The following is a 12,892-nucleotide window of genomic DNA, read 5'->3' as shown; positions in this document are numbered from 1 at the left end:
AAACTGGAGGAACTGGAAGCGGTTCTCAATCCGGAACTGGATCTAATTACAGATATACCTATCAAACTGGAAGTTCTCAACCAGGTAGGGGATCGACCTATCAAGCAGGCGGCACACAACCTGGAAGTGGTAGTTCTCAACCTGGCAGTGGTGGCACACAACCTGGCAGTGGTAGTTCACAACCTGGCAGTGGTAGTTCACAAACTAGTAGAGGTGGTACTCAACCTGGCAGTGGTACTTATCAACCTGGCAGAGGTACTTATCAACCTGGCAGAGGTACTTATCAACCTGGCAGAGGTGGTACTCAACCTGGCAGTGGTACCTATCAACCTGGCAGAGGTGGTACTCAACCAGAAGGCACATCCTACTACACCTACAATAGAACCGTTCCCTTGGGAACAACACGCTACACGTATAATACATCCATCCCAGGACAAGGATCTTACGCAAGATACAACACATCAGTTCCAGGAGGAACATCCTATTACACCTACAATAGAACCATTCCCTTGGGAACAACGTCCTACACATACAATACATCGGTTCCTGGACGAGGGTCTTACACATCGGTTCCAGGTGGAACATCCTACTACACATACAATAGAACTATTCCCTTGGGAACAACGTACTACACCTACAATTCAGTTGTACCTGGTGGTACAGGAGGTTCATCTGTTCCTGGAGGTGGGTCATATTACAGATACCCCGGCGGAACTGGTGGAGGTAAGAGTTTTCCCAAAACAAGTTTTGCTTAAATACTCCAATATTATTACCTTTTATATTACCAAGTTTTTCAAGTGTGGTTTTCCCTTGTTAGCGGTGAATGAAGGGGAGAGGGGGGGGGGGGGCTTGTACGGAACAGTGTTCCCTTGTACACATTTGTAAAAGAACCTTTACACTTGGAATTTGAAATAAGAGTGCGCCTAATCGCCGCTTTCTGCGCAACATTTCCCTCTAAGCTCATGACAAGGCACATGCCCGTCTTGTGTCTAAGTTGTAATGATATTGTTAAAAGATCTCGTGGTCAGTAAGGAGTTTCACATAGTTACAAAATAAAATAGTATTCTTAATGTTTATTTAATGTATTTTGTCTTTATTTTATTTTCGCAGCACCACAACCATCCCCGTATGACTACAAAGTAAGTAGTTTGGTATACATTTGTTGTCCGTATTATACAAGCAATAAAATATTAAGCATTTCGAATGGAACTTTTGTAGAATATAGGAATTACCATTCCGCAAACTTAAAACGGATTCTTTTCTATTGCAGGAACCATTTATTGCATCATACATTGTACGATCCGACATACTATACCGTTTTGCTACAACGTCTGTTGCCAATCATATCATCAATGGAGCGGCACAGCCTCGTGATATTACTTTCAGGGTGAATGTTCCAAGGGGAGCTACTGTCGGCAGTGTGCTTGTGTATGTACTCCTTTATATCTTGTTTTCTTTTTTCGTTTGAATTCATGAGGGAGCCACGGTGGATCAGTGTGAGTAATACGTTGGCTTGCTAACCTGGAAGTCCCGTGTTCGATCGCGGTGTTGGCCAAGAAACTTCATCAGGATTTTCTGGCGTGGGACCCCCCCCCCCCCCCCCCCCTTTGTCAGTGATGCAGGACAGAGGGTCTGGCAAACGACAGCGGATTTGACGAAAAACTGAAGTCCTGTGTAACAGTCGGTGAAGAAAAGTAGGATGCTAAACCCCATTTGATTTCATTTTGAATTCATGACATTGTAATTTAAGTACAATCTCATGGACTGTAACAGTATTTTCAACCCCTTTTGTAAGGAAGCAAAATCAAGTTTTAGATATAAATTTGATAAAAGAACAATAACAACACCAATACCTTCAAAAAAGAGAAACCAATCCAAGGACAGATAATCTTTTAATTAAACATGCATTATGCAAGAGCAAAATCTGCTTATTACAAGTCTTTCTTTAGGCCTGAAATGTTATCTAAATTATCAATTAGACATTAATTAACTTATCCAGACCATAATAAACTCTCGATGTCAAGGCTAGCCTTCGATGTTGGCTGGATTACATTCCTATATGCCGCTAACGGCTATTGATAATTAAATCAATAAAAGTGGATAATCGAGACTATGTTGTTTATATTAATGATTTTAGTAATGATGACAGAGACTATGCAAAAATTTCACCTGCTTCTTTCTCGGCTCATAGTGGATCAATTTGACTGAAATTTTCAGCAAATTACCTTTACACTATCTAGTTTTTAACTATTATAGCGAGAACTGTCATCTCTTTATATTATCTCCCATAATGTATCTTTAATGAAGTCATTGGAAATGTTTTTTTAAAACATCGATGTAAAATATTGTGGAAATGTTTTTCTTTATCATATTAATGTAAAATATTATGAAAATGTTTTTTATACGCCCACATTTAAATGTGGTCGTATATTCTTTTTTATAATATCGATGTAAAATATTTCAGAAATAGAAGAATCCCTGGCAGTCCTGCTGATCAACCAAGTAGTTACAGGATGAGTCAGGTACCGCTATCATCTTCACCTCTACGAGAAGGACAATATGGTGGTTATATTACTGGGTAAGTCATATTTTAGATGTTTCCTAAGTTTCTTTACCGCTTTCCAACAGGGGTTTTTGTTAAAATTACAATTTCATATTTTTAAGTTATATTTTTAAAATGTATTAAAATAAAGCCCTAAAATAGATGGTATCTATTAACAGTCCTACCTTGTTAAAGAATAATCCTATTAACCCTATAATTCACTATTGCCAGTTGAGAAATTGGCAAAAATATTATTTTCAACTTCAAATTCAAACGTTTGGAGATAGCTATTCCATGGTGGGGAATAGGAAAACAAGGGAGGTAATTGTGTTATTATTTCCGGTGTGAAAGTTTTTAAGTGCGAGAAAGATAACTTATGATCGTATAATAGTGAGTTGACAACCTATTGAGCAAAAGACATAGAAATAATTATGTTTTGACTTTCTTAGAAAATATGAAATTGTAACTTTAAAGTTGTATTAGAACATTTCTGCATCTGGAATATACAGATGTAATAGTACATTCACCAAGGTATTATGCAGTAGATGGCAATCGCTTTCCAATTTGTTATTCGAAATAAAAACCCGAAAAGCGCAGCCAGCATGGTACTTGGAAACTCTATCATTTGTCACCGGAAAACTAAGTCTACATAATGGAAGTCGTCGATTGTCTAAAAAGATAAGGATAATGGTGCCTGGCTGACCTACACAAAATTGTCTCCCTTGTTTTGACCAACGACTTGATTGGTTTAAATGGCTAAAAAATGACACTTTCAGAACAAACGTTTTACTTTCAACATTAAAATGATATTTTTGTCCATTTCGTAACTGAAACCAGTGAATTATAAGTTTAATAGGACTATTTTTTTTAAAAAGGCTTTAATTTGGCATATTTTAACTATACACAACAAAGTAAATTAATTATAACATATGTTTTAGGTCCTCAGATGGACCTAGCCGGGTAGTTGTAAGACAAAGAGTTGAGCCTTCAGACAGAGTCAGCTTCAACGTCACCTATGATGAAGTCCTTCCACGAACCGGTGACAGATACAGCAGTCCTATTTCCATCAGTCCAGACTATCCCGTAAAGAATCTTCGCATCGAAAGTCGAATAACAGAACCCAGATCTATAACCAATGCTGACCAATCTGTACCTATCAGCCCATCATTTGCTGGTAATATACACGTTTGTCTTTTAATTATACGGGGTCTCGGTGGCTAAGTGGGTAAGACGCTGGCTGGCTAGCCTTGAGGTCGGGTGTTTGATCCCTGCATTGGCCGAGAAAGTTCATTCTAATTTTCCGGCGGGGTTCCCCCTAGTCAGTGATACAGGACTGACAGTTGATATTATCAGTCGTTACTGAATACGTTTCAATGATTGATCCCTGAACATATAAAACAAGTAAAACATTAATAGTTTGCAGTTTGCATGTTCTCTCTTGTCAGTGGTTCAGGACGGAGGGCGGGGATAGGTGTCTAGTCGTTTGGATGGGACGAAAACTCGAGGTCTCGCAAACACAATAGGCGTGCACGTAACAGATCCCTTGACAGTTGAAATTCAATATAAGAATAGGCCGTAGTGCCGCTGTCAGGGCAAAATTTCCCTCATAGCACACTGTATGGTGTATGCCCGTCTTCATTAGCCCAGTTCGGAGCAGAACAGTAGGACGTTAAACCCCATTTCATTTCATTTCTTTCAATTATACATAATACATAATACAAAATAAATAAGACAGTGGAGCTAGAAAACTAACAATGAAACCATCAGATGGTGCTCAGAACAGGAGCTCTAACACATCATCTAGGTTATTTTGTTAACAGGATTACAACTTCCGGGTCCTGACTAAGAAACTCATTAGCCCAGTCATGAAGGGGAATGCTCACTAGTCCGCAGGATCACTAGTCCGGGGGTCATTAGTCCATCTATATCTATTATTAGGGGTTGGGTTAGGGTTGGGGTTAGGGTTAAGGTGCACTAGGTCGCGGGTTCATTGGTCTACCGATATCTATTATTAGGGTTAGGGTAGGGTTGGGATTAGGTTTTTTGATACCCATAATTATAGTATTTCTTATAGCAGTGGACTAGTGAACCTGCATACTAGTGAACCCCACTCATGATGAATGTGTTCCATGTGTGTGGCATATGTTCCCTAAAATTAGTTCAAGAATTGGGTACCACGAATCAACGACGTCGATATAAGGACACAATGATATAAGGAAGATGTCCAGAACGCAGCCACATTACAAACAACTCGAACACAGCATCATTTTTCAAATTATTTTCAAACACAATTTCGTAACCCTTTCTATTTTGTGTTCTGGGCCATGGATGTGTTTCATATATTCCATTAAATTAGCTGTATGGCTAAGGCCTACCGCGAACCGACGATGACGATTGAACCATTTAAATCATTGTTTTCTTCTTTCCAGGTGGTCAGACTACTAGAGACACAGAACGAATTGGTAGCTTGTATTCATCTGTAATGAACTATGAGAAAGAATTTCCTCTAACAGATTCAAGTCGTCCTACTGGTGATGTATCAGTCAGATATACGTTATCTAGTACAAAGCCCGAGGACCCTGGAGATTTACTTGTAAGTCTTTTGGATAGTATAGTTACAACTTGTCTATTCGAAGCTTTAAAGATACGTTATGTAAGATTTAGATAAGGAGCTAACCGTTCTTGCTGTATTAGCTCAAAAATAGATAATGCAGAATGAAAATATTGAAAATTTCATCCAAATGCCTTAATTCTGAGTCAAGTTATCACTGTTTGTAGTTTTAACAAGATGTGTACATAGTGGTAACCAGGGCCCTGGTATATTCGAGACTTAACATCGCGTTCCCATTTTTAAATTATTATTTTTTTAAATGGCGAATCGTTCTAATCTAGTTCAAATCTCAAGTATCCGATGGCATCGAGAGTTGATAATGGTCTTGTTTTGTTTCTAAATGCCTAATTAATAATTTAAATACCATTTAAAGCCTAAAAAAAGACCTGCAATAGGCATATTTAGCTCTTCAAGAAGGCATGTTTAAATAAATCTGTAGAGCTCTAACAGAACAAAGCTGGTTTTGTAATATATGTGGAAGAGATGATAATATTGGTACTTTAATCGACCACTCATATACATTTCGCTATTTATGACATTCTACTATTGATTATGCCCATTTTAATATATACTTGTATAGGAAAGTTACATTTTCGTTATTTTACTTTTGACGTCTTCAGTAACATGCCACCTTTTCAAAACTCAAAACAAATCATTTTGATTATTCTAATTGTTTTTGCTATTTTTGTATTAGCAATGTCATGGTATTGTGCACGATACGGTGCATCCATGGCGTCTTTAGAACACTTGATACCACTTCACATAAGAGGAGATCACTTAGCTAACATTGTGAATTCAATGAAAACAAAGTCATGTGAGCTTGACTGCATGTCAACCACGCTGCTAAAAACTCTACTTGACACTACAATGCCAGCAATAACATCCATCATCAATTCCTCCCTGGACTGGACAAGGGTGTCTTTGTCGAAAAATGGAAATCTGCAATAATTAGACCACTTTTGAAAAAAGCGGGTCTTGACCACTTTTGAAAAAAGCGGGTCTTGAACTCACTTTATCCAATTACAGACCAGTCAGTAATCTTGGATTTCTCTCCAAAGTCTTGGAAAAGGCTGCGCTTCGACAGCTTATGACACATTGCAATACAAACAACCTATTGCCCGACTACCAGTCAGCATATCGTCAACATTACAGTTGTGAAACAGCCTTAACCAGATTCGTCACAGATCTACTTTAGAACACGGAACACCAGCAGGTGTCAGCGCTTGTCGTCGTAGATCTTAGCGCGGCTTTTGACACCGTGCATCATGACATCCTGCTGGAAGTACTAAACCAAAGATATGGTATCTGTGGCTCGGTACTACATTGGTTCGACACATACCTGCGTCCTAGAACTTGCAAGGTAAATGTTGGAGATATGTATTCCAAGATCAGGTCACTGGAGTTTTCAGTACCACAATGTTCTTGTCTCGGTCCAGTTTTGTACTCGATATATGCGAGTACTCTTGAAGAGGTTGTGCAAAGCCCCACCCAGATATACGGGTATGCTGATGATCATGGCTTAATGGATTCGTTTGATCCACGGATTCCAGGATCTGAGGTTCAGGCTCTGGAACGGCAGCAAGACCTCGCTGTTGAAGTTAAACACTGGATGGACATGAATAGGCTCAAAATGAACCCGACAACAACGGAATTCGTCTATTTTGGATCCCCCCAACAGCTAAATAAGTGTACATCCCAAACCATCAACATCAATGGAGAAGTCATCCCTCGGGCCCACAAAGTACGCTATCTAGGCATAGAACTTGATGCACAACTTTCGTTCTCGGATCATATCACCACTAAATGTAAAAAGGCAATGTATGGTCTTCAAAAAATAAGAAATATAAGACATCTCCTGACCCAAGATGCTTGTCATACCCTTGTACTAGGGACAGTAATTTCTCATTTGGACTAAGCTAATGCAATCTTTATAGGACTTCCGGATACACAGATCCGAAAGTCACAAAGAGTGCAGAATTTTGCTGCGAAGCTAGTTCTGCACACGCACAAGTACTCCAGCTCTACAACTGCCTTGAAGACGCTACACTGGCTTCCGGTTCGGTTACGCATAAAGCATAAGGTGCTTACAATGATATGGAAATGCCTCAATGGACTGTCCCCGTTGTATCTCAGATCAATCTTGACACTCGCTGAAGATCGAAGGGAAAATATGAGGCTTAGGATACCATATGTGCGACGGAAAACCTTTGCCAACCGTTCATTTAATGTCCAGGGCTCTATCTGGTGGAATAACCTACCAAATGAGATCAAGAGAATTGACAAAGTAGACCACTTTAAAAATTCTCTGAAATCTCACCTCTTCTCCCAGTTTTGACTTTTCATAATACTGTGTATATATTTCAGCCTTTTGTATTTTCATGTATGTACATATCTTGCTTTGTCATGTACAGCGCTATTGAAGATTAGATATCAAAATTAGCGCTATATTAAATAAATAGTTTATAGTTTATAGTTTATAGTACGCTTACTTTTTCTAGAACAATTGATACCATTTCCCGTTTGATGTGTTTAAACAGCTCAAACTGATTTGTTATACATGAGCAAGCTAATCAACGTGTACTATATGCGACATTAATACTCCATGTTGGTATTGAAATGTAAGTAAGACAGTATACGCCTTTCATTTTCAGACCACCAGAAATACTTTTGTGCACTATTATTATCCACAAGTGACGCAATCTCCAGGTTCAGATGTTTTGTTTCTGGTCGATACTAGCTCAGACATGGCTGGTAAAAGCCTAGGACTGATTCAGCGAGCAATGCCCACCGTAATGAGCTCTATAGGTAAAAAGGGCCGCTTTAATGTGATGACATTCTCAGATAAACCAAAGCTCCTGAACAAAAGATTTGTTCCCGGAAACAGATACAGGAGAACTCTTAAAGCTCTCAGGAAGTTAAAACCATCCGGAGGTGAGTTAATTAATGACAGTCTGACAATTGTTTTTTTGGACAATTGCACTTGCATAGCTGTTTATGGTTATGAGACTATAGACAGGTTGGACTGCTTGGAAATGGCAAATTTACCTGATCTGAACTTGATATGAACTAAGTGTGGACGGGTTACGGACTTTACGGGCGTATTGAGGACTGAATATGAACGGACTAGGATCGTATCATACACATTGTTTACATAAGATTTTACCGTGGTTAGCCCAAAAATTGGCAATATGTTCAAAAAATATGTTCGGTGATCTTGGATGCCAAGACCTTGCTGTGACCGTAGTTTTAACGTACTATATCCTAGTTGACCATAGTTACATGGCACTGCGCTTAATACTACGGTGAAGTAGGATCAACTAGGGACAACTACTATGGTTAGAAACCCGATTAGATTTTATTACATACTTCGAGAAGGTATTTGTTGAGTAATAAAACCTTCTAGTAGTTTATCGAGGGCTGGCCGTCCTTACCGCACGGTACAAATATTATCACCACTAGAAGCAACAAATTCCAGAACAAGCCAGAACTCATACCAAAATGTCCGCTTTATACAAATGAGTATTTAGGGGAATACTAACCCGAACCCTAAGCTAAGCCTTTTAAGAGAAGTAAAAACTAAATTAGACCCAAGTTCAGTCTTTTAAAAAGGGTTAGGGTTAGGGTTCGGGTTAGTTATCCCCAAAATTCTCATTTCTATAAAGCGGCCATTTTGGACTCTGGAAACACCCGAACCTCGATAAACTACTAGAAGGTTTTATTTGTACCGTGCGGTAAGGACGGCCAGCCCTCGATAAACTACTAGAAGGTTTTATTACTCAACAAATACCTTCTCGAAGTATGTAATAAAATCTAATCGGGTGGGTTAGAGTACGTTTGAAGTACGTTCGCAGTATCAAGTAGGGTACAGTGACCATAGCTTAAGAGTGAAAATACTAGTCCCAAAACAAGAATGGAAGTGTTGCGTTGAAGAATATTTACTCTCTTTTAATTTGCTTCTAAGGGGCGGTATGGCAATTTAGATAACACAAGGAATGATATATGTTTAATATTCCTATCATTTCCAAAGAAATATGAGGCACGTTGACTCAGTGTGTATGATAGCTAGCTAACTAATCCGTGGATGTCAGCTTGAATCTCGGTGTTGACCGAGAAAGTTCCTCTGGATCTTCCAGTCTTGTTTCCCCCTCTTTTTGGTGCAGGACGGGGGGCATGTTAACAACAAGCGCCTAGTCGTTCAGATGGGACGGTCAACCGAGGCCTTCTCTTTGGTGTATAAGCAAAAAAAAAAGCCGTGAAGAGTTTAAAGGAAACATTGCTCTCCGGGCAAACTTTACCTCATGGCAGACATCATGACTTAAATCTTTCTTCACCAGCCCGATAAGTGCAGCAAATGAGGATGTTAAACTCCATTTCATTAACATGGAAATATACCAATCCTATGTCAGTAAAATCTTTTCTATGTTTTAGGTAGTGATTTATCAACTGCTATAACACAGGGGCTTGATTTTATCTACGAGAACACTCCTAACAGAAGAAAGAGTTACATGGTTATTCTGACAGCCGGAAAACCCACTAGCGGGGTAACCGAATACGATCGTATTTTAAGCAATTCACGATCGTCAAATAACGACAATGTCCCCATATATACTGTTGGATTTGGAGATGATGATTCTTATAATTTCTTAAGGAATTTAGCTTCCGTTAATTACGGGAGATCAATAAGAATTCCACGCGATCAAGCATCACCAGCCCCGATGACCAGCTTCTACAGAGATGTTTCTTCTAGAACTGTTTCTGGTGTTGATTTTCAATATTTACGAAATGGAAAAAAACCAGTTAGATATGAAACCAGAAGCCCATATTCCCGAAATTATTATCCGGGCACTCAATACGTGCTCAGTGGAAGATTTCCCAATATTGGTGATCGTGACTTTTTAGAAAGTCGGGTCATAGGTTATGCTGTTCCCAAACCCATTTACGTTACCCAGAAGTCTTCACCAACAAAGGATATCCCTGACTCTACAGTCGACAGGATGACGTCATATTTAAGGTTTCAGGATCTTATAAGACGATATAATGTGGCTTACAGGCCGACAGACAGAGATACATTACGTAGACAAATCCAATATATGTCAAGAGAGGTAAGGGGGAATAATTTCAAAAAATGCTAAACGAATACCATTTTATCCTGTTTAAAGATGCATTATGTAAGATTTAGATAAAGAGCTGACCGTCCTTAATATAATAGTTTACAAACAGATAATGAAAAAGAAACATATTGAAAACGTAAGGCAAATTACCTCATTCTGAGCAAAGTTATTGATAGCATAGTTTCGTTTTTCATTATTACGATAATAAACATAGTCTCGATTATCCATTTTTAAATTAAATTATTAAATGACGATTGTGTTACAACCCATTGTCCTAGAGAGTTGATTATGTGTTGATAACAGATCCAGAATAATATATATATATATATATATATATATATATATATATATATATATATATATATATTGTTTCGTTGCAGTATAATTTTGTTACGCCATTAACAGCTAGTCTGGCAGCTGATTCCCCAGACAGAGAAACTCCAGGAACTGAAGGTAGGACATAGTTATTCAGTGGTGGCGCTAGGGGTTGGATGGGGGTTGGAGTTAGCCAAGCTCCCATCCACCTGATTTTTCTTTTGTAACTAGTCATATCTAAGCTCCATAAGCCAGACTCCAACATTTTGTTCGATACTAATATGCAATTGATGCCGCTGATCGGGTTCATATTCCAGGAGATATTCCCCCTCCATACCCCCTACCCCCCCCCCTTTTATGAAAAGTCCTAGCGCCGTTATTGTTATTAAATGTGACTTTATATGCACTCGGTGTTACTTGGGTATCTACTGTTATGTACTATTCATCTGTTACCTGCTCAGAACTTACTGGAAATAGTTAATCTAGCCATAATTATCAATTGTATTTTCATTAGGGGTTCAGGAATCCATTTATCTCAATGTTTATGAACTAAAAGTTGCACGGATGCGATAAATGAGAATATTAGATAAAGGACAGCTAATGTTGTTGAGAGTTTTTCGTCTAGCCAGCGTAAACGTATCAGAGGGTTACATTAAACAATTCACTATGTTTGATATGAACCAAGCATTGGATCCAAGTACCAAATTAAATAATAGAATGTTTGATATGAACTAACCATTAGATCCAAGTATCGATGCTTGATATCAAACGAACCATTGGATCTAAGAAGCAAATTTTATACTAGAATTTTGATATCAAGGAAACCATCGGCCCCAAAGTACCTAATTTAATAATTGAAAGTTTGATATTAACCGAACCATAGGATCTAAGTACCCAATTTAGTGACAGGCGGTTTGATAACAACGGAACTACGGGAAAGTACCCAAATTAATAATAAAAGGTTTGGTATCGACAGAACCATAGGACAGTACCCAATTTAATAATAGAAGGTTTAATATCAACCGATCCATAGGGCAGTACCCAATTTAATAATAGAAGGTTTGATATCAACTGATCCATAGGATCTATGTACCCAATTTAGTGACAGAAGGGTTGATATCGACCGAACTACGGGAAAGTACCCAATTTATAAATAGAAGGTTTTGTATTGACAGAACCATAGAACAGTACCTAATTTAATAATAGAAGATATTAAGCAAACCATAGGACCCGATTAGAAAAGTAACAAATGACAATCTATCTCCCTGATGACTTGCAATATATTCCTCTTCTTTGACAAATAAAATAAGGTTTGATTCATATTTTTACTGCAGCACCAGTTACAACACCTGGACGACCAGCAACCACCGATGAAGCAGGTAATTTGTTTTTATACGCCCACATTGAAATGTGGTCGTATATTGTCGCCACCCCCGTCCGTCCGTCCGTCCGGCCGGCCGTCCGTCCGGCGTCCACAATTGCTTGTGGACGCTCTAGTGGCTAAAGTTAAATTTATACACAGTGTTTAAGGTCATGAGACGAGGAAGCCTATTGATTTTCAGCGATTTCCGATAATTACTGCCAGAATTATGGTCAAAGTTAATATCCAATCGACTTTAAATTTATGCACAGTGTTTAAGATCATGAGACGATGAAGCCTATTGATTTTCAGCGATTTCCGATAATTACTGTCAGTGTTATGGCCCTTGATCACTTCAAAAAATCTTGTAAATGCTGTAGAGGCTACAGTTAATATCCGATTGACTTTAAATTTATACACAGTGTTTGAGGTCATGAGACGAAGAATCATATTGCTTTTCAACGATTTCCGATAATTACTGCCCAAGTTATGGCCCTTGATCACTTTGAAAAATCTTGTGACCCTCTAGAGGCTAAAGTTATCATCCGATTGACTTCAGATTGATACACAGAGTTTAAGGTCTTGAGACGAACAAGTATATTGATTTTCAATGAACAACTAAATCCATGGTGTTAAAAGTTTCGTATACTAAACATTAGCATGGGGCAGAACTTTATAAAAACCAAACAAATTCTAATGGTTTTCTGATAATTACTTAATTAGTTGTTACTCTTAATCAGATTTTAATGTATTATAAATGTTTAATTACCGAAAAAAGTAAAATATAGCTGTTGTGGGCGTATGTTTATAATATCTTTATAATAGCTAAAGCCTAGCTCACAACCCTAGCTCACAATTTAACCCAAGCTCTCAAATTTGAGTAAACCCGTGTGTTCGGCACCATAGAAGATCGCAGACGGGCCGGTGATACTTTTGACCAGTTTTATTGACAA

Source organism: Patella vulgata, chromosome 7 (assembly GCF_932274485.2).
Source record: "Patella vulgata chromosome 7, xgPatVulg1.2, whole genome shotgun sequence".
NCBI lineage: Eukaryota > Metazoa > Mollusca > Gastropoda > Patellidae > Patella > Patella vulgata.
The sequence above is the reverse complement of the archived record's forward strand: the minus strand, read 5'-3'. Positions refer to the sequence as shown.